This window comes from Mesoplodon bidens, assembly GCF_964165515.1.
Source record: "Mesoplodon bidens genome assembly, chromosome: 11".
NCBI lineage: Eukaryota > Metazoa > Chordata > Mammalia > Artiodactyla > Ziphiidae > Mesoplodon > Mesoplodon bidens.
The window spans coordinates 70,804,395-70,828,165 of NC_138167.1; positions in this window are offsets into that span (position 1 = coordinate 70,804,395).

Genomic DNA, 23,771 nt, shown 5'->3' on the forward strand with positions numbered 1-23,771 from the left:
TTTCTTGATGAGTCTGGCTAATGGTTTATCAATTTAGTTTATCTTCTCAAAGAACCAGCTTTTAGTTCTATTGATCTTTGCTATCATTTCCTTCATTTCTTTTTCATTTATTTCCGGTCTGATTTTTATGATTTCTTTCCTTCTGCTAACTTTGGGATGTTTTTGTTCTTCCTTCTCTAATTGCTTTAGGTGCAAGGTTAGGTTGTTTATTCGAGATGTTTCCTGTTTCTTAAGGTGGGATTGTATTGCTATAAACTTCCCTCTTAGAATTGCTTTTGCTGCATCCCATAGGTTTTGGGTCGTCGTGTCTCCATTGTCATTTGTTTCTAGGTATTTTTTAATTTCCCCTTTGATTTCTTCAGTGATCACTTTGTAATTAAGTAGTGTATTGTTTAGCCTCCATGTGTTTGTATTTTTTACAGCTCTTTTCCTGTAATTGATATCTAGTCTCATAGCACTGTGGTCGGAAAAGATACTTGATACAATTTCAATTTTCTTAAATTTACCAAGGCTTGATTGGTGACCCAAGATATGATCTATCCTGGAGAATGTTCCATGAGCACTTGAGAAAAATGTGTATTCTGTTGTTTTTGGATGGAATGTCCTATAAATATCAATTAAGTCCATCTTGTTTAATGTATCATTTAAAGCTTGTGTTTCCTTATTTATTTTCATTTTGGATGATCTATCCATTGGTGAAAGTGGGGTGTTAAAGTCCCCTACTATGAATGTGTTACTGTCGAGTTCCCCTTTTATGGCTGTTAGTATTTGCCTTATGTATTGAGGTGCTCCTATGTTGGGTGCATAAATATTTACAATTGTTATATCTTCTTCTTGGATTGATCCCTTGATCATTATGTAGTGTCCTTCTTTGTCTCTTCTAATAGTCTTTATTTTAAAGTCTATTTTGTCTGATATGAGAATTGCTACTCCAGCTTTCTTTTGGTTTCCATTTGCATGGAATATCTTTTTCCATCCCCTTACTTTCAGTCTGTATGTGTCTCTAGGTCTGAAGTGGGTCTCTTGTAGATAGCATATATATGGGTCTTGTTTTTGTATCCATTCAGCCAATCTGTGTCTTTTGGTGGGAGCATTTAGTCCATTTACATTTAAGGTAACTATCGATATGTATGTTCCTATTCCCATTTTCTTAATTGTTTTGGGTTCGTTATTGTAGGTCTTTTCCTTCTGTTGTGTTTCTTGCCTAGAGAAGTTCCTTTAGCATTTGTTGTAAAGCTGGTTTGGTGGTGCTGAACTCTCTCAGCTTTTGCTTGTCTGTAAACGTTTTAATTTCTCCATCAAATCTGAATGAGATCCTTGCTGGGTAGAGTAATCTTGGTTACAGGTTTTTCTCCTTCATCACTTTAATTATGTCCTGCCACTCCCTTCTGGCTTGTAGAGTTTCTGCTGAGAGATCAGCTGTTATCCTGATGGGGATTCCCTTGTGTGTTATTTGTTGTTTTTGCCTTGCTGCTTTTAATATGATTTCTTTGTGTTTAATTTTTGACAGTTTGATTAATATGTGTCTTGGTGTATTTCTCCTTGGATTTATTCTGGATGGGACTCTCTGTGCCTCCTGGACTTGATTAACTATTTCCTTTCCCATATTAGGGAAGTTTTCAACTATAATCTCTTCAAATATTTTCTCAGTCCCTTTCTTTTTCTCTTCTTCTTCTGGAACCCCTATAATTCGAATGTTGGTGTGTTTAATGTTGTCCCAGACGTCTCTGAGACTGTCCTCTGTTCTTTTCATTCTTTTTTCTTTATTTTGCTCTGCAGCAGTTATTTCCACTATTTTATCTTCCACCTCACTTATCCGTTCTTCTGCCTCAGTTATTCTGCTATTGATCCCATCTAGAGTATTTTTTATTTCATTTATTGTCTTTTTAATCGATGCTTGATTCATCTTTAGTTCTTCTAGGTCCTTGTTAACTGTTTCTTGCATTTTGTCTATTCTATTTCCAAGATTTTGGATCTGGGAAATAGAATCTTGGATCATCTTTACCATCATTATTCTGAATTCTTTTTCAGGTAGACTGCCTATTACCTCTACATTTGTTAGGTGTGGTGGGTTTTTATCTTGCTCCTTCTCCTGCTGTGTGTTTTTCTCTCTTCTCATTTTGCTTATGTTACTGCGTTTGGGGTCTCCTTTTTGCAGGCTGCAGGTTTGTAGTTCCCGTTGTTTTTGGTGTCTGTCCCCAGTGGCTAAGGTTGGTTTAGTGGGTTGTGTAGGCTTCCTTGTGGAGGGAACTAATGCCTGTGTTCTGGTGGATGAGGCTGGATCTTGTCTTTCTGGTGGGCAGGTCCACGTCTGGTGGTGTGTTTTGGGGTGTCTGCGGACTTTTTATGATTTTAGGCCACCTCTCTGCTAATGGGTGGCGTTGTGTTCCTGTCTTGCTATTTGTTTGGCATAGGGTGTCCAGCACTGTAGCTTGCTGGTCGTTGAGTGAAGCTGGGTGCTGCTGTTGAGATGGAGATCTCTGGAAGATTTTCACCGTTTGATATTATGTGGAGCTGAGAGGTCAGGTCTCTTGTGGACCAGTGTCCTGAAGTTGGCTCTCCCACCTCAGAGGCACAGCACTGACTCCTGGCTCCTCAATTTGGGATGATTTGTTGTCTATTCATGTATTCCACAGATGCAGGGTACATCAAGTTGTTTGTGGAGCTTTAATCCGCTGCTTCTGAGGCTGCTGGGAGAGGTTTCCCTTTCTCTTCTTTGTTCTCACAGCTCCTGGGTCTCAGCTTTGGATTTGGCCCCGCCTCTGCATGTAGGTCGCCGGAGGGTATCTGTCCTTCGCTCAGATAGGACAGGGTTAAAGGAGCAGCCTCTTCGGGGACTCTGGCTCTCTCAGGCCGGGCGGGAGGGAGGGGCACGGAGTGCGGGGCGAGCCTGCAGCGGCAGAGGTCGGCGTGACGTTGCACCAGCCCGAGGCGCGCCGTGCGTTCTCCCAGGGAAGCCGCCCCTGGATCCCGGGACCCCGGCAGTGGCGGGCTGCACAGGCTCCCGGAAGGGCGGTGTGGACAGTGACCTGCGCTCGCACACAGGCTTCTTGGCGGCGGCAGCAGCAGCCCCAGCGTCCCACGCCCGTCACTGGGCTCCGCGCTTTTGAGGCATGCAGGATCTACACTGTGGTGCGCAGGCTTCTCTCTAGTTGTGGAGTGCAGGTTTTTCTCTTCTCTAGTTGTGGCATGCAGGCTCCAGGGCGCGTGAGCTCTGGAGTTGTGGCACGTGGGCTCTAGTTGAGGCACGCAAGCTCAGTAGTTGTGGCACATGAACTTAGTTGCTCTGTGGCATGTGGCATCTTGGTTCTCTCACCAGGCATCTAACCTGTGTTCCCTGCATTGGAAGGCAGATTCTTTACCACTGGACCACAAGGGAAGTCCATATATATATATATATATATATATATATATATATATATATATATATATATATATATATGTATATGTATATGTATATGTATATGTATATATGTATATGTATATTAAAGAATATGCTCAAAAATTTTTCCTGATTGTGATCCATGATCAAGGAGATAAAAAGTTGGGGAGGCTTCTGTGCTTGGGCTTGACAGGTGTATTCAAACACACTGATGTGTCAGGGGATTCAAGGAGCAACAGGATAAATTTGGTGCATCATCTTGGGGGATCTATGTTGTTCAAAGATTTTTTCCTTTATATTAAAACAAACATATTTTGGAGTTGAATGCTAAGTCCACATAATATATATATATATATTTTAATTTAAGTTCAACATAAGACTTCTAAGAAATTTTCAAGGAGTGACTGTTTCCTTCAGACATACCCCAGACCACTCAAGAGTATGAGTTTATGCTCTTCTGTCTGGAAAATTAGAGACAGTTTGAGAAACAGTCAGACTGACAAAGGACCTCCTTGAATGAAGTTGCTCTTGGGTCTCTGAATCCAACTAGTCCCAAAATACAGACTGTGGGTGATATTCTGGGTGCGTAGCCTAGAGACACACATAAGACTCCTAGAACAATAAAAAGAATAGTGAACATTTATTGAGCACTATTCCATGACAAGGATTTAATCCATATCATGTCATATAATCCTCCTAATAATATTATAAAGGTAGATGTTATTATTATCCTCCTACTGCTAAGGATTTGTGGTAGGCAGACTTCTCAAATGACCCTCCATGACCTATGCTCTCATATGATCCCCTCTCCTGGAGTGTGGACCAATGGATATGATGGATATCACTCCTGTGATTATGTTACACTATACATCAAAGTAGGTTTTTGCAGACATGGTTAAGATTCCTAACCAGTTGATCTGGGTTCCAGCTGGGTGGGCCTGACCTAATCAGGTGTTCTCTTAATAGGGTGTCTAGCAGTCACAAACTAAAGAGATCAGAGAGACCTGCTCCTGCTGGCCTAGAGGAAAGCAGAGAGTTTTTGCTGTGAGCTGCCTATGGCGGTTACATGCTAAGGAATTACCAGCAGCCTCTGGGACCTGAAAGCGTTGCATGACCAACCTCCAGGGAAAAAAAAGGGGGACCTTGGGCTTAAACCACAAAGAAATTAGTTCTGCCAACAGTCTGGGAGCTTGAAAGAGGACCTCAAACCTCAGCTGAGAATCGTGCTCCTGGCCAACACCATGATTTCAGGCCAGTGAGACCCTACACAGAGAACTCAGCTAACTCGTACCCAGATACCCGGCCCATGGAAACTGTAAAATAATGCAACCGGGTGATTTTAAGCCACAAAGTTTGTGGTAATTTGTTATGCAAATTATGGAAAACTCATACAGGAAATTAGGAAGCTCACCTGAGTTTCCAGGTAACAAGAGGTGGTGTCAGAACTCAAACCCAAGCCATTTGGTCCATTTATGCACCCATTCCTTCATTCAACACTCTTCCCAGTCCTGGAAATACAGCAGTGAAAAACAGGTGTTCCTACACTCATGGAGATTCCGTTCCAGCGTCTCCGGAGCTCTTGTTATTAATGCTATACTACACTGCCTACCTATCAGCCAAAGGGGCTATAAAACAAAGTCTCATATCCCTAAGTAGGAGGGGGGATTTCAGATTCTTGTGAAAGGGTGAACTTTCCCAAATAAGAGAATGGGAAAGGCAAACCAAGATGAGATCACCAAACCCAGTAAAATTCCCATATACTGTAATTTTCCTTGGGATTTCTTCTGGGATTCAGGAGGTCTTTCTCATGTAGATCAAAGAAAGTCAGTATGTGGGGCTTTTGCCACAATGTGGTTTGTGATAAATTCAATCTTATTTAATCTGGTTTGTTTCAGTGGGGTTTTCTTCTCTAAACAGGTTGTGATTCTTTTTTTTTTTTTTTTTGCAGTACACTGGCCTCTCACTGTTGTGGCCTCTCCCGTTGTGGAGCACAGGCTCCGGACGCGCAGGCTCAGCGGCCATGGCTCACGGGCCCAGCCGCTCCGCGGCATGTGGGATCTTCCCGGACTGGGGTATGAACCCGTGTCCCCTGCATCGGCAGGCGGACTCAACCACTGCGCTACCAGGGAAGCCCGTGATTTTTTTTTAATAAAGATACTCAAGATAACTTACAGATTTTCCGATGTGGTCTTATTTATTTATTATTTTTAAGATTCACTACTTTGATGGCAGTGTCTGGAGAAAACGGACTGGAACGTTGACACTTGTCTGGGAAGGCTGTGGTGGAAACAGCGACTCCCGCACGGCTCCTGCACAGCAGCGCCCAGCAATGTGGCAGATGTAAAGGAGGTCTGTTGTGTGGCCGTGTCCTCAGAGAGACAGACAGAAAACCCATAAAAATGAAAACCTAGGAGGATAAAGCTCCACAGAGGCAAACACTAAGGCACACCCAGGAAAGTCCATGGACTTTGGAGCCATCCAGACCTGGGTTTGAATTCCTGCTCTACCCCTCTCTACCTTAGTAGATTTCCAGAGTAATCTTAATGATAGCAATAGCCACCATTTTATTATGTGCCTACTGTGTGCCAGGCACAGTGCTGAGTCCTATGTATACACTACTGAGATCAATAATTCTCATGAATCTGGAAAGTACAGTACGATCCTTATTTTATAGGTGAGAATGTAAATCTCAAAAGAATTCAGCAACCCGCAGAGCATCACCCAGCAGAACAGTGGTGGAGGTGAGATTTCAACTCCAGGTCTATTTAACTCCTCAACCTAAACTCTGAGCTTCAATTTCCTAATTTATAAAATGAGTTTAATAGTCTCCACTTCATTGGGTTGAGTAGAGGAATAAACGAGATAATGTCTATAAAGTGGCCAAAGGTTGGTGCTCAGGGCTTGTTAGTTTCCCTACAGAAGAAGCTATAGGGCTGCAGGAATCCCCGTAGGCTTCCTGGAGGAGGTGTGGCCTGGGAAGGATGGATTAGACTCAGAGACCATTTTGAGTTCAAACCCTTTAAAGCTACCTTCATTTTGTTTCTGGTCAGGCTGCCGGGCACCATGCAAAAAAAGAGAAAACTCTGCCCATTCAATAACCACAATGTATTCTCTTTCTTCTCCAGGTAACTGACTAGGGGGAAGGCATCTGTGAATCAGCTGTTGATGCAAATGCTCAGTGCTGGGCACACATCAGGATGCCCGACTCGTCTGCTTTGCAGAACAGCCTCATAAAGAGGCAACAGTGCCCTTCTCGAGAAGTTATAAGCTCTTTTCCATTTGAGTTGACAAAGAAATATTTATCCAGGGTGGAAAAATCCTCCAGGAGGGCATTACATGAAAAAAAAAATAGAAAAAAGAAAAAGAAATTTCTCGCTGTCTTGGAGAAGTAGCACTTCCCTTTTGACATTTCATAAGGCATAAATTTGATAGCAACAGAAGCCCCAGAGACACGCTGTTAGCTAAACTGTGGGTGAAGCATATTGCCAAGGAGCCCGGGGAGTGAAGTGTCCTTGCCTTTGTTATCCTGAGCACTGTCTTGTCTACAGCATCTCTGGTACACATCTTCCTTCCCAAGGTTAACTCACCGGGGACTCCAGCTTCCAGTTTACCATCTTAAAAATGCATGCTTTGATCCACACCCGTGGTTCCCTTTCAGAACCCGTCCTGACACTGAACAACTCCGGGGTCTGAATTTAAGAAATCTGGCCGAGCTCTCTGGGGCCTTGCAAGAACCAATTCTTATTGTTTCTGGCTGCCTTTTAAAAGTCACCCCCTTGTTCTTGAGTAAGAGGGAGAGAGAGCTGGACTGCCATCCGGATGGTAATATTCGGGCCAAGGGGAGGCTTTAGACAAGGGTGCATTTACTCAGTGCCACCAGCAGCTCAAGGTGGGTTTCAATGAGGCATTTGCTGCAACTACTTTAAAAAGAAAAAATTTTTTAAATAACAGTTGGGCAGCGTTCAGAATCTGATCCTCGCTGAGATGAATTTAGGAATCTCCTTAGTTAATGAGAGAAGGCTGGCTTGCCATGGCTCTTGAACTTTGGTGTACTTGATTTACCTGCTTGTTTTATTGAAAATATAGATTCTTAGCCCCCACTACAGGAAGGTCTGATTCAACAGGGTGGAATTCTTGACTCTGCATTTTGCAAGTAGGTATGATTTTGAGGCAAATGGCTAGGGAGTCAATTCCTGGAAACTTTGATAAAATGAAAAGAGAAAGAATTCCTGGGCATATACCTGGAGAAAACCATAATTCAAAAAGATACATGCACCCCAGTGTTCACTGCAGCACTTTTTACAATAACCAGGACATGGAAGCAACCTAAATGTCCATCAACAGAGGAATGGATAAAGAAGATGTGGTACATATATATATAATGGCATATTACTCAGCCATAAAAAAGAACAAAACAATGCCATTTGCAGCAACATGGATGCACCTAGAGGTTGTCATACTGAGTAAAGTAAGTCACACACTGCAAGACAAATATCATATGATATGGCTTATATGTGGAATCTAAAAAAAAAGAGTACAAATGAACTTATTTACAAAACAGAAGTAGAGTCATGGATGTAGAAAACAAACTTATGGTTACCAGGGGATTGGGCAGGGGGGAGAGGGACAAACTGGGAAATTGGGACTGACATATACACACTACTATGCATAAAATAGATAACTAATAAGAACCTGTTGTATAGCACACGGACCTGTACTCAATACTTTGTAATGACCTATATAGGAAAAGAATCTAAAAAAAAAAAAAGTGGATATAGGTATACGTATAACTGACTCACTTTGCTGTACACCTGAAAATAACACAACTTTGTAAATCAACCATACTCCAAAAAAATTTTTTTTTAAATAACAGAAAAAAACTCTGGCGTCAGAAAGCAGCATCCACTCTGATTCAAATCCCCACTAGGTCATTGACTTGCTGTGTGACTTTGGGCATGGGACTTAACCTCTCTGGGCCTGATTTCCTCATCTGTCAATAAACCTCTGTCTCGGGGAGCCCGTCACCATTTGGATTCCTAATCTACTGAATCTTTGGGTGGAAGAGAAAAGGGGAGAGGAACCAACATTTGACTGAGCCCCTATGATGTACCAGCTATGTGATCTCCCCCCTCTCAGCTAAGTATTTCTCCTTCCCAAGTCAAAGAGCCTACGCTAATCTGCTTGAGCTTCTGGGAAATACCCTCAGGGCAGTGGTTTCTGACCCGTATTCTAACCAAATTGTGTGTGGTGGGTTAATTTTGTTCAACACACCTTGGTTCTTTTGTGAAAGGAAAGTTGGTATGCACGAGTTATTTAATGCAATTCAGTTTCATTTATTCAGCAAGCATTTACTGAGTTCCTACTGCACCCCCGGCCCTGTGTGAGACACTGGGGATCCCATATGGAACAGACACCAGGCTGCCCTCCCTGAGCTGGGCACACGGGCCTTCCTGGCTGACCGACAGTGCAAATTTATTAGAAGCGACTGGAGCAGACACTGCCCTGCTCATCCTGGGTGAGGAGAGGCTGAAGAGGAGCTGGGAGGGAACGGCCCAGGCTGAGCTGAGTCAGAGTTTGGCTGCTCTAAGATGCAAGAGACTCAAGCCAGGTGAATTCAAAACACTTGCCTAAGATAAATAGCAAAATAATGATAATGTGATATTTAAACCGTGGCATCCAGGCTTCTTATCAACTGTGCAGGCATGTAGGGAGAAGGCCAGAACAATGGAAAAGCCACACACACACCCTTAGAGAGGAACACTATGACATGAACAAGCAGGTTTTCTCCAAATGTGGTCCCCAGGCCACTGGCCACACAACCACCTGGGGAGCTTATTTAAAATTCCTCCCTCCTACACTGTTGGTGGGAATGTAAATTGATGCAGCCACTGTGGAAAACAGTATGGAGGTTTCTCAAAAAACTAAAAATAGAACTACTGTAATACCCAGCAATTCCACTCTTGGGCATATAGCCGAAAAACCCAAAAACACTAATTCGAAAAGATATATGCACCCCAATATTCATAGAAGCACTATTTACAGTAGCCAAGACATGGAAACAACCTAAGTGCCCATCGACAGATGAATGGATAAAGAAGATGTGGTACATATATACAATGAATACTACTCAGTCATAAAAAAGAATGAAATTTTGCCATTTACAGCAACATGGATGGACCTGGAGGGTATTGTGCTAAGTGAAATTAGTCAGACAGAGAAAGACAAACACTGTATGACACCACTTATATGTGGAATCTAAAAAATACAACAAACTAGTGAATCAAACAAAAAAGAAGGAGACTCACAGATATAGAGAGCAAACTACTGGTTACCAGTGGGGAGAGGGAAGGGGGAGGGGCAATATACGGGTGGAGGAGAAAAGGGTTATTATGGGATTATAAGAAATCATGTGTGTGAAACTTTTGAAAATCGTAAAACACTGTATAGAATTTAAAGAATCTTTCATTCAATTAAAAAAATGAAAAAAATTTAATTAAAATAAAATAGAACTAAACTAAAATAAAATAAAATGCAGATTCCTGACACCCTTCCCCCACCCTCACTCCCACCTCTGCCAAAATTTGCTGATCAGAACCCAGAGGGGGAGGGCTTAAAAACTGCATGTATAACAAGCTCCTTCCCACCTCTTCCCCTCAGTGAACCTGCTACAGCTACTCTGAGAATTACTGGAATCTTTCTGTATCTAATCCACATAACTTTTGTAGTAGATGTGTCTTCCTCCTTTTTGTAATTAGTGGCAATAAAATTAATAATTTATAATGTTTCCTGAACACTTTTTATCTGCCAGTAGTCTAGGCACCTCACATATAACTCGTTTTATCCCCACAAAAAATACCCTATTTTGGTCCTATTGTTATCCCCCATTTTACAGATGGAGAAACTGAGGCACAAAAAGTTTGGTGACTTGCAGGAGGGACGCAGCCAAGATTCAACTTCAGACCTACAGGTCACATAAGAAAAAAATCCCCATTTTCCAGACCAGGAAAACTGGTCCAGCATCCCAGGGTGAGTCAAGTCAGAGTTGGAGGGTTTTATCCCTTTCCCAAAGCCTCTTTGGACTTTATGCTAACCTGGTAGGAGGATCTAATTGTGTTCTAACTATAAGGGAATTAAAAAATACAAAATACAAAGATTTCTCCCTGGCACCCCAAATGAGTTTGAATAACATAGTCTGAAAGATATCTACAGATGTAGGCTAGTTTCAAGACCCAGAATCCAGGATGGGAGTGAGGGGTGCCAGGGAGAGGTCAGTGTTTTTATCCAATGAGACCTTTTAAAATAACATGAATGACCCCAATCTGGGCTGGCTGCAAAGGGCTTTCAGATCTTCTAGTGGTTCTCAAGCACCAGGCAGGCTGAGGACGGGCTTTGCAGAATCCTCTAAGCCTATTAAAAATACATATTTCTAGGCCCTCACCTAGACCTACAGAATCAGAGTCTCTAGGGTGGCATCAGAAAATCTTTATTTTTAACACACTCCTCAGCTGCTCCTGATACAGGGCCAGGTTTAGGAGTCCTTGAGTCCTTGTCATTATGAATCTATTTATATCCTAAAATGGCAAATCTGGCTTAGAGATCATTTAGACCAACTCTTCGTTTTATAGATAAGAAAACGAAGTCTTAGAGAGGTGTTGCCTGTCCAAGTTCCTAGACCCAGGGGGGGTTAACTGTGGCCCATTTAACTTTGAGTTACAGACCCGGATCTAATTTCAGGATCAAATTGGTGCCACTGAAATACTCTTGAATATTAACTTTTTTAATGGCTGAAAAGCAAAGCCAAGTTTCTCATTTAGATTCTTCTATCCAATAAAGTAGGGAATTTGAGTCAGAAGAATAGGCATCCTCACACCCCATCAGATTCAACCAAGTGATTTCCATCATGAATGGGGGGGAAATACATCCTGTGAACCTTTTTATTTGTCTGCATTGGTCTTCAAGTATTAAGCAGAGTTGGTCCTGAAATCAGGTCCCCAGCTCCCAGGAATGTTTTGCTCTCCATCTCTCATTGGCCCACTCAGTCGGATGGATGCCTGTGGCTGACTTAAGTCTTTCAAATCCTGAATGATCCGGTGACCTCCTTAGTCAGACCCTAATAGCCACTCACCTGCAACAAACAAAATGCAAATGTGTTCTGCACGTGCTTTCTCCCTGTGGCAGGTTTGCACAGAGAGTTGTACACACCGGTGACGTCTTAGAAAAAAAAAAAACATGTCCCTGGCCCTGGGAACAGAGGCAGCTGACAGGAGAATAAACAGGCCATCTGAGTGGGTGTGAGAATTGGGACGGCAGCTGCAGCTGTTACCACCTGCAGTTCCTACCAAAATCTCTCCCTCTAGGGCTTTGTCCCTGCAGTCTGTTTGAGCCACCGAGTCCAGGCTTGTTTATCTTGCTGCTGGCAAGCTGGGTGCTTTCCTGGACATCTGTCTTCTTAAACCGACCAGAGCCTGCTAGGAGCCTTGAGCCCAGTGTGGTGCCTAGCATCCAGTGGGCATTCACAAAAATATTTGGTGAATCTTTGAACTGGAGTTACTCTGATATCCATATGTTTCTTGGGCTGCTTTCAACCTAATAGCTGATGCCAAAGTGAATTCCCCTGGATTTTTACCCAACAAGCACTGAGGGCCTGCTCTTTGCTGTAGCCATGTTAAGATCAGTGAAATAGATGCCCTCCTCACCAAGAGGCTGTAATCAGGGGAAAATGTGTGTCTACACATTCACGTCACCCTTATGTAAGGCAGCCTGTGATGAACACAACTCAAAGAAGTGCAAAGAGGCAGGCAGCCCAGTGGGAGAATTCCTCCCTGACTGTCTCCTTTTTGTATATATTTTTAACAGCTTTATTGAGATATCACTGACATAAAAACTGTATATATTTAAGGTGTGCAACTTGATGTTTTTATATACATATACATTGTGAAATGATCACCACCATCAAACTAATTAATATATCTACTACCTGTACGTAGTTATCGTTTGTGTGTGTTGGGATTTAAGTTTTATCTTTGTAGCAAATTTGAAGTATACAATATAGCATTGTTAACTAGAGTCAGCATACTGTACATAGATCCAGAACTTCTTCATCTTGCATAACTGAAACTTTGAACCCTCTCCCCAGCTCCTGGAAAACATTCTACTCTTTGCTTCTACGAGTTTGACAATTTTCAATTTCACACATAAGTGAGATTGTGCAGTATTTCTCTTTCTGTGTCTTTCTCAGTTTGTCTAACATAATGCCCTCAAGGTCCATCCAAGATGTTGCAAATGGCAGGATTACCTTCTTTGTTAAGACTAAGTAAGATTCCACTGTGTGTGTGTGTGTGTGTGTGTGTGTGCGTGTGTATGCCACATCTTCTTTATCCATTCATCTGTCCATGTTTTCATGTCTTGGTAATTGTGAATAATGCTGCAACCAACATGCGAGCGCATACAACCCCCTAACCCACTACAGGTTGTCTACTGCCTGTGGACCCCTCTTCAGACAGTAAACTCCTCAACGGTGGGGATCTTTGTTTCTGTTTGCTGATCTTGCCAAGCACCTGAAACAGTGGCTGGCACATAGGAGGTGATTCACAAACTTTTTTTTTTTTTTTTTTTTTTACATCTTTATTGGAGTATAATTGCTTCACAATGGTGTGTTAGTTTCTGCTTTAGGACAAAGTTAATCAGTTATACATACACATATATCCCCATAACTCTTCCCTCTTGCGTCTCCCTCCCTCCCACCCTCCCTATACCACCCCTCTAGGTGGTCACAAAGCACTGAGCTGATCTCCCTGTGCTATGCGGCTGCTTCCCACTAGCTAGCTATTTTACGTTTGGTAGTGTATATATGTCCATGCCACTCTCTCACTTTGTCACAGCTTACCCTTTCCCCTCCCCATATCCTCAAGTCCATTCTCTAGTAGGTCTGTGTCTTTATTCCTGTCTTACCCCTAGGTTCTTCATGATATTTTTTTTTCTTAAATTCCATATATATGTGTTAGCATACGGTATCTGTCTTTCTCTTTCTGACTTACTGAATGATTTTGATCCAGATGGAGTCTGGATTCCAATCCTCTCTCTGTTGATTATCATCTCTGGGACCTAGGACAATGCTTTTTTTAACTTCAGTTTCCTTATCAGTGAATCCAGAATAAGGACAGTTGTGAGGATCAAAGTTCATAAAAAGAAGTGGTTTTCAACCAATGGCATTAATGTCACTGTGATCATTGTATTAACTTAGTGTTATTATTTTTAAAAGGCACAATATCTTGGGAGAGAAGGCGATTACTTATAACCAGCCACTGATTCTATCTTTTATGTATCTTTTGATAGATACTTGTGGCTTTCAGCCAAGTCACAGAAAACCAGTGGCTTAAACAATTAGGGATTTATTTTTTCTTATATAACAAGAAGTCTGGAAGTAGATCCCCAATGTCAGGCCTTTTGTCTCTACAATTCTCTTGACCAGGAGTATTAAAGTAGTAGTAAAAATGTCTATTGAGCATTTATTATCTATCTCATACCATGTTAAATATTGTATATAAATCACATTATTTGAGTTTCATGACCACCTTATTAGGTAAAAATTGTATCCCATTTTACAGATGAAGAAAAGGAAAATGAGAAAGGTTCTTGGTTCCATTTCGGGTGAGCCGAACTAAGATTTTGAATGCTAAGAAAAAGTAGGAGGTTGCCAGGTGGATTAGGGTAGAAAAAAGACATTTTAGAGAGAAGAAACAGAAAAAAATAGGGAGTTTCACCAAAGCAGGTGATTTCCCAACAGGAGTGGCAGATGGGCAAGACCTAGAGAAAGAGGAAGAGGGGGAAGCAGGCAAAGATCAGACAGGGAAGAGCCCAGGTATCACACAGAGGGGCATGATTTTTACTCTGCAGACAATTGGAAGCCATAGAAGGAAATTACACAGACAAAGGACATCATTCAATTTGCGTTTTGGAGACAGGAAAACATTCAGGAGGTGACCCCATTCATCCAGACCAAAAAAAAAAAAAAAAAAATGAGTTGTATCAGAAGGACAGTAGTAGTAGAGATTTGGGAAAGCTTCAGGACGTACCTTCGACAGTCCTGGTGAATAATTTGCACATTGGGCTGAGAAGATGAGGGTCACTCCTCAGCTTCTGATGTGGTTGTATCACTCATCTCATTTAACTCTTTATCACCCTTCGAGCTAGGTGTCAGCCTTTTTTTTTTACAAATGAGGCCATTGAGACCGGGAGAAGGTAAGTGGCTTGCTCAAGGTCACACCAAGTCTGTGATAGAGGCAGAAAGTCCATCTGGCCTCTCCAAAGCCCAGGATCTTGCTACGAATGACCCTAACTGCCTCTATCCCTAAATTAGGAAATGAGTCTCTATCCTCAGCGCTTCTTGTTTGTCAGACATTAAATATGGGATGACTCATATATAAAGTGTTTCAGTTCCTCACTAATCCGCAGAGTATTTTGCCCTCTGGGTTCTTTGCTTGACTTTCCTTTTGTTCTCTTTTGGGTAAATGCCATGTTGCAGATGGAAAACAGTAACCCCATTTAATGTATACTCATTTTTTTAAATTAATTGATATTGGAGTATAGTTTATTAGTAGAGGACAGGCAAGATTCACCCTAGTCTCCAGAGGAGGGATGAACAAGAAGAGTTAAGTGGCATGAACCCACATGTACCAAGGGCACAGCTTCTGTGTGGTCATGAAAATCCGTGCTTGTATCTACTCAGTTTGTGAGCAGACATGGGTTCTCTAGCTCACCCCCATCAGTACACATCCTGGGTTAATCCATGGGAGATTTTCTTAGTTGTTTGCTGTGACTGTTATACCCTCTCCACTACCTCCTCACAAAAAAATTACCAAACCTGCAAAAACCACGATACAATTGAATCCAATGTGAGAATCAGTGAAGGGTCCACCTTCATGAGAAGGCTGGCTCAAAGCCAGAGCAAAGCCAGCCCATACAGTCAGAGAGACCACTGAAGGTTGCGTTGTAAAAGGTAATGTTTCAGTTTATCAAACACCTACTGTGTGCATGAGATAATTGTACAGATTATCTCAGTTAACATTTATAATATCCCTAAGAAGCAAGTACTATTATCCTCTGTGTTTTGAAATTTAAAAATAAATAAATAAATAAATAAGGGCCAGAGAGGTCCAGTAAGGTGCTCAAGACCCTACCATCTCTAAGGAGCAGAACTTGGGTTTGAACTCTGTTCCATCCGATTCCATGTTCTTGCTCTTAAGTCCTATACTCTCCAAGTTCCCAAATTAAAGGACTGGGTCCGGCCTGCAGAGAGGAGAGTCTGGGGAAGAGACTGACAAGGAAGCCATTACTTTTTTTTTTTTTTTTTGATTCCCCATTACCCTTTCTGCCTACCCACCAGGCACTTTGCTCTTACATTTAGGTAGTGTTTAAGAAAATTGGAACAAGAGCAAAAACCAACTATGTGACCCTACATCCTGCTCTCATCCCCTAACCCTGTAACTGGTAAAATATATTTGAAAGAGCACATCTGTAGCAGGGATGAAAATCAATAAAGGACAAGTGGATCAGAGGAATATCTGAGAGACTGAAGGCAAATTGGATCAGACCACCGATAGAGGGAAAACATGACCTGAAACACCTGCAGGGGTTTCCCAGGTTCTGGGGCTGCTCCAAGATTAGAGACAATGCATGAAAAGGCTCTGAAGCAAACATCAACGTGATTGGCTGGGGAGCCCATATTTTAAGCATCCAGGCCCTTAGCCTCTTCTGTGTCTTACATCTTCTTATGCCAAGCAGTGGGCAGGGAGGTTCCTGTCCCACCCTCCCATCCAGGCTGGAGTTACGAGTGTAGGTGCTTTGGTTAAAGAACCTAAATAATGCCCAAAGATGCTTGGTAACACCAAGAAAGAATGAGGAGCCCCCATACATTAAGAGAAAAAATTACTGAAAGGCCATCCTTGGATTATGTCCTATTGTTTCCTCATAATTATTAGAGACAGGTGGTAACAAAAAGAGACGCCACAGACAGGAAGGTAGGGAATCTCAAGAACAAAGATAGGCATATAACCTAAAATCACTGAACACCTGAGGAAAAGCAACACCCTGAGAGATGCATATGTCACCAGCCTTAAAGGAGAGGGCTTCCCTGGTGGCACAGTGGTTGAGAGTCCGCCTGCCGATGCAGGGGACGCGGGTTCGTGCCCTGGTCCGGGAAGATCCCACATGCCGCAGAGCGGCTGGGCCCGTGAGCCATGGCCACTGAGCCTGCGCGTCTGGAGCCTGTGCTCTGCAACGGGAGAGGCCACAGCAGTGAGAGGCCCACGTACCGCAAAAAAAAAAAAAAAAAAGGAGAAGGAAATCTTGTCATATGCTGTAACACGGATGAACCTTGAAGACATTATGATAAGTAAAATAAGCCAATCACAGAAGGACAAATACTGCCTGATTCCACTTGCAAGAGGTATCTAAAGCAGTCAAACCCATAGAAGCAGACAGTAGAATGGTGGTTGCCAGAAGCAGGGGGAAGGGGAAATTGTTCAATACATATAGTTTCCGTTATGCAAGATGAAAAATATCTCCAGTTCTGCTGTACCATAATTTGCATATAGTTAATGATACTGTGCTGTACACCTAAAATTTTGTTAAGAGGGTAGATTTCATGTTATGTTTGCTACTTTTTTTTTTTAACCACAATAGAAAGAGAGAGAGAAGGAAGGAGGGAGGGAGAGAGGGATGGAAGGAAGGGAGGGAGGGAAGGAGGGAGGGAGGAAGGAGAAAAGAAAGGACTGATTCTTTTCTAGAACCTTCAGAGGGAGAATGGCCCTGCCAACACCTTGATTTCAGCCACCTAACCTCTGGAACTGTGAGAGAACACCTCTCTGTTGTTTTATGGTCATTCAGCCATTTGTTACAGCAGCTCTAGGAAACCAATGTCTAAGCTCAACAAATGGAAGAACTAATGCCCAAGGAAATATCAGAGGGCAAAAAAAAAAAAAAAAAAAAGGAAAAAGATTTTAAAAGAAAAGTAAATATTTTCGTAGTAACAAGGGAAGATATCCATGAAATAGAAATAGGCTCTTAAGAGACAGAGCCATCATGGATAACATCCTAAAACTCAAAACCAGTTGGATAGTCTGACACACAGGATGGACACACCTGGGAAACAGTGTGGGAATATGGTAGGTGGAGCCTAGGAATTCTCCCAGAATGCTGTGGAAAGGAATAAAAAGGCAGAAAATAAGAAAGAAGATTAAGACACAGAAAATAACTTGAAAAGACCAAACATCTTCAAACAGGAAGTCTAGAGAATGGAGGAAATATAGGGAATTTAAAAATGAACAAGAAGACATTTCCAGAGTTCACGAAAGACAAAAAACTTCAGACTCAACGGGCGCAAGAATGCTGAACGTTGAACAGAAAAGACAATATTTTGATGTTACAAATTTGGGTCCTTCGCACATAAGGTGCTCAGAGGGAATTGGGTTCCCCACCCTCACCCCTAACATTTATATTAGTCACATCGCTGTATAGAGGCATTCTCCTTTCTCTCTCCAGTGCGACTTCTCCGTTACCTGAAATGCAATAAAAACATCGGTTCAGAATTCATCCTTGATTCTGGGCCCATATTTGTGGTGTATGGAATCGGAAGTGCCCATTTCAGAAGAGGCCTATGGTGTAATTAGAGTTTATCAGTCTCAGTAGTGTGTATTCATCAGAAGTTCATCCTGTTTGACACAGTCTTGGCCTGTGACAGGCTAAAGCTTTCATCCCTGCCAAATTAGAGGGGAAATCAAGATAAGGAATCATCTCTGAGATCCTTTATTGCATATAAAATGTGCAAAATGCTAAAAAAAAAAAAAAAGCTCATGTAACAATCTGTTTGGATAATATTGTAACGTATTTATTGGAGATGTTGACATGTAAGTGAGAAAATTATTGTTCATAAAGTGAAATGGACTGGGGATTATAAGAATCTCTGACCAGATAACAAAAATAAAGAGCTCCATAAACTAATCAATTTTTTTAATTAAAAGAGCATTATCTGGGCTGTGAGATATCAATTTCATAAACATGGTTCAGGGCTGGCCCTGGGTGAGGTCTAATGTCTCTTGAGGAGTCAACAAATTCATAAGATTATTTTGTTAATCAACCCTTAGGAGACAGAATCAGACAAAAAAACATTTTACTTAGTAAATGAAACATTTAATTTGGTGTCTCTTTCTATGTTAGTCTGTCTTTAGAGGAATCCATATCAAGACATATAACAACAGCTTCCCAATAATTGTTTGACGGTTACTATGCTACTGGGTGTACCTTTCAAATTTATAATTAGGAAGACTTGGCAGATGGGACATATTGATCAATAACATAGTCAATTTTCTATTATGGAAATAAATTGATATTTCCACTGTAAAAACATTTCTTTCAGTACCTCAGAACAAAACTACTTATTTATGGCAAGAAGGTAACTAAGGGGAGGTATAAATGTTAGGCAAATTATAGTAGGCACTTACCAGGTTTTTTGACTACACTACATTTTCAGTATCCCTAGGAGGTGTCAGGTTTGCTCAGCAACATCCTTGCAAGAGTTCTGCCTCAGGTCAGGACAACTGGACCCAATACTTATCTTACTGTTCATCCAACCAAGGTCACTGCTATTGGAAATGGAGTTGGCATCCATGGAAGGTGGGAGGCAGAGGAATACAGAGCACAGATGTAGAAATCAGAGCTGGACATAAATCTTGGCCTTGAACTTGAACACATTGCTGACTCTCTCGGAACCTTAGATTCCTCATCTATAAAACGGACCCAAAGGTGCCTAGAGAGGGACTGAGGGGCCTCAGGAATGGAAAGAAAGACATTTTAAAGGTTTGGTGGCAGAGCTACAAATTTCTGCTTTCCCCCCAGGACAGACTGTATTTGCCACAGATGGCAGCAACAACCTCTCCCATCACACATGCTCTTCTACAAGGTGACCTAGATGCTCCCCCACCGACATGTGGGATCTAATTACCTCCCTTTGAAACTTTTTTTTTAATTGATTAATTTATTTTTATTTTTGGCTGCATTGGGTCTTCGTTGCTGTGCACGGGCTTCTCATTGCGGTGGCTTCTCTTGTTGCGGAGCACGGGCTCTAGGGGCATGGGCTTCAGTAGTTGTGGCACATGGGTTCTGTAGTTGTGGCTCGCGGGCTTAGTTGCTCTGCGGCATGTGGGATCTTCCTGGATCAGGGCTTGAACCCATGTCCCCTGCATTGGCAGGTGGATTATTAACTACTGTGCCACCAGGGAAGTCCCCTCCCTTTGAAACTTGAGCTCATCTCCTGACTTGCTTGTAACCAGGAGGGTGCGTCAGAAGTGACTCTGCGACTTCCAGGACTAGGTCAGAAGAGGCCAGGCAGCTCCCACGTGGTTTTTGTGAAACCAGGCACCATGCTGTTAGAGGGCCATGCCACCTGGGTGCTCTGGGTGAGTTATCCCTGCCCAGGTACCAGACCAGACCTCCACATGATCCCAGCTCCCGGGTGTCTGAGCCCCACCAGCCATTTGAGTCTCCCCAAGACAAGCCATCCCCTTTGCTCCCTGCCTGAATACCTGACCCACATAATCTGTGAGCTGAACAACACAGTCACAATTTTACACCACTAAGTGTGGGGTGGTTTTTTATGCAGTGTTAGTGACGGGAACACTCCCCAGTGCAGATAACAGGTAAGCACATGCATACACACACATGCATCCTCACCCATAAAGGGGAGTGGGGCAAATGTTAAAGAAGAAATATTGACTCACTAACTCTCTATGTGGTCCAGTTTCCCCATCTGCAGATGATGAGAAGGTGAGATGATGCTCCCAAAGGCCCTCCCAGCTCTAACGTTCTGCTCCTGTGATCTTCCCTCCCCCTCCCTTCCATTAAAGCCCAGTTTGAAATTCTTCAGGTTCTCTGAGATATACATGACTGACAACTCACTAGCAGTGGTTGTATTTTAGGTAGCATCAAAGTCTAAAAGAGAAAGGAATAAAGCTTTGATGGTGGAATTTCAGAGCCAGTGGTTACTTTTTTAGATGACAGAGATGTGGTTACCCTAAGTCTTGAAATCATAACACTATCTGCATAGCCTTGTGATATAAATGAGTTCTACTAGACACAGTGATTGTTGTTTCACATGGAGTATTACCACGTGTTGATGCACATTTGGTGCTGAGTCCTCTTCCAGGCACTGTGCAAGCATTATGCTCCCACCCCATCATGAGTGGTACCTGCCCTGACACCATGTTTGAGAACATAAAGAAATCTGTCCCCTGGGGAGATGAGTCTACTTGAGAGTTCTACACTAAATGTGGGTCCGTCCAGCCCAACGTTTTTCAAATCTCACTACAGTGAAACACTTACGTTTTATAGTCTGAATCAAGGTGTTTTTCTGATAAAAATTGAATAATGTTAATTTCTTCATTTGCAGGAGAAATATATTAATGAAGAGGATTTTCAATTTTCCTCCCGTAATTTTTTTTTTTTTTTTGGCGGTACGCGGGCCTCTCACCGCTGCGGCTTCTCCCGCTGCAGAGCACAGCCTCCGGACGCGCAGGCTCAGCGGCCCCGGCTCACGGGCCCAGCCGCTCGGCGGCATGTGGTATCCTTCCGGACCAGGGCTCGAAACCGCGTCCCCTGCATCGGCAAGCGGACTCTCAACCACTGCGCCACCAGGGAGCCCACGGAAGCCCCCCGGGAAGCCCCCTGTAATTTTTTTTTAAACCTTTGACACTCGGCACCACTTGCTGGCTAGGAAAATCAGTTCTAGCTCAGAGGAAAGGAAAATGTTGAAGCAATTATGAAAATGGGCTCTGGAGTTAGACTAGGGCTCAAAAAATGAACAAAAGTTAATCAGCCACTAACTGCTGTGTGACCTTCGGTAAGTCACTGTTCTAATGCTTAATTCCACTATCTGTAATATAGGGCACCTATAGTTCCTTCCTCATAGGGTTGAGTTGGGACTAAAGGAGATTATGCATTAGGTATAGTGCCTAGCATGCTTAAATAGTTAGTCAAAGTTTGCTGCTTTTATTAATAAACTGTTCCTGTATCACTACAGGCAGGGACAAGATAGAAGGAAATTTTCAAGGTGATTTTGACCTGCCAGAGAAAGTCTTAGGAAAAAGGGAAGTTTGTGTAAGCACACATTCACATCTGAGTTTTGCAAAGTAGATAACTTCTTACAATAAAATTTCCAGATGAGTTGTTTTATTTTCACTGTTCTGATATAAAAATACCCTAGAGAAAAATAATACAGTGAAACAGGAAAAGCATGGCCTTTGGAGTAGAACAAAAATGGATTCTAATCCTGGATCAGTCACTTATCTTCTCTGAACCTTGGTGCAGACGCTCATTAAGTGTTCAATAAATATTTACAGAACAGAATTCTAAAATTTTTATACTATCTACCTTTTACTTGTTTAGGATTAGATGAGATAGAGAGTGAAAATACCTAGTTCACAGATGCTAGCTGGCAAGTGACCGTTTTCTTTATCCATACATTATTTTTTAAGTGCCTGCCATTTTTTATTAAGAAACTCCAACTTCGATTAGTTCTTTTCATCCTGATAAATGTCAGTTCTTCTGTTTATCATACAGATAACAGTTTTAGCTACAGAGCTGGTTTCATTGAATATACTCACTCTGTTCTACCCCAGAGAGTCTCTAAAACTACATGCTTTGTGGACAAAGCAATGATGCTTCTCCGGGGAACTCAGAAGTCACACAGATATTAATCCTCATCCTTGTGAAAATAGGAACCACATCATTTTTCATTAATTTAATAGATAGCTGAGTTTGCTTTTATCATGGACACACACACACACACCCCTTGAGTATGGTGTCTCATAACCATGAAGTCTGATATGGTCATGGAATCATTAAACTCCCTTCCTCTGGGGATAAATTTAGACCTCTGTGACTTCCTGAAAGAAGATCATTTGTTTCACCTTTAAAATTAAGGAGTAGTGAGGGAAAGTTCCGGTGATTCTTTTTTAATGTTCAGCAATTTCTACTTTTCCACTTAGAAGCAACTAAATTCACATCACATGATTCACCTTCCTGCCATAAATCTGGTGATTAATCTAAAATCCCCATCAACCAGGCATTTCCTAGGTAACCGACCCCAAGTGGCTTTAATGGACAGCCCATAACAGTCAGAAACCAGCAAGAGAAAGAAAACACCTGTCCTTCGTACTTTTTCTCAATATGCTTAAATAATTAAAAACACCATCAAGAAACTAATCCATAGATAAGATGACATGTAAAATATGATGGCATAGTCCTCCTCTACCTTCATTGCTTCACCCTGAAGAGGAAAGAGCTACTCAAGCCTTTACTTGTCCCCAAAGAAATTTCTTCCAATCAGGCTTCCCTGATTGTTCCACAGTGATCAATTCTTGTGCAGCCTTCTCTCACATTCAGTCTAAACAAGGAGTGTCCAAAGCACAACCAGTGGATCAAAAACAGTCGGCCACCTGAGTCTGTAAATGCAGTTTTGTTGGAATGCAGCCCAGCGCATTCATTTACTTTATCATCTATGGCTGCTTTCACACCACAACGGCCAAGTTGAGTAGCTACAACAGAGGCCGTATGTCCCTCAAAGCCTAAAATATTTTCTATCTCACCCTTTGCAGAAGCTGGCCTGCCCCTTTTCTAATCACCAATTAAATACATTTTCCGTGCTGTTTATGGTGATGAAGAGCTACTGTTATTTGAAACCCCCCTCCTCCACATTAAGGTTTTAAGTTCTTTGAAGCTGGACCACCTCATGTAGTTTTTCTCTAATAATACGATCTCACATTCACTCTTGTTTGGCAAAGAACCTTGATGTGTGAGCTGTCATGTCCCACACAGTCTAGTATAGTGTTGAGCAAACAGGAGACACCTGAAACGTATTTGACTGATCGATTGCCTTTCTCTGATTTATTTCAAGCTCTAAGCAATTGAGCCAATGGTTATTTTTATCCCTGACGTGATAGGTCATGAAGACCATCACAAATCCCTATATCAAAGGGAGGCGGAATATTTCAAACCATTGTATGAAATGGCTTTTTTGTAACATTTCTGGTTGTCACTCGTTTCCATCCAAATCCTTTCAAAGTATTATGTGATTTTTTTTTTTTTCCACAAGAGACAGTGCTGTTTCTGTAGCAAAGAACAATGTTTAGAGTCAGACTTGAGCTAAAAATCCCAGCTTAACCACTTCCTAGTTTTGAGGCCTCAGCCATATGGCTTATGTTTCAGTATCATTTAGAATCTAGACAAGTCAGAAACATGTTCTTCCTTTCACTCACATGTCTTGGTCTCACTTTTCTACGTAGCAGCTCCACAGAAACAATGGTTTAGAATTTACCAGTTCCTGGGAAATCATATT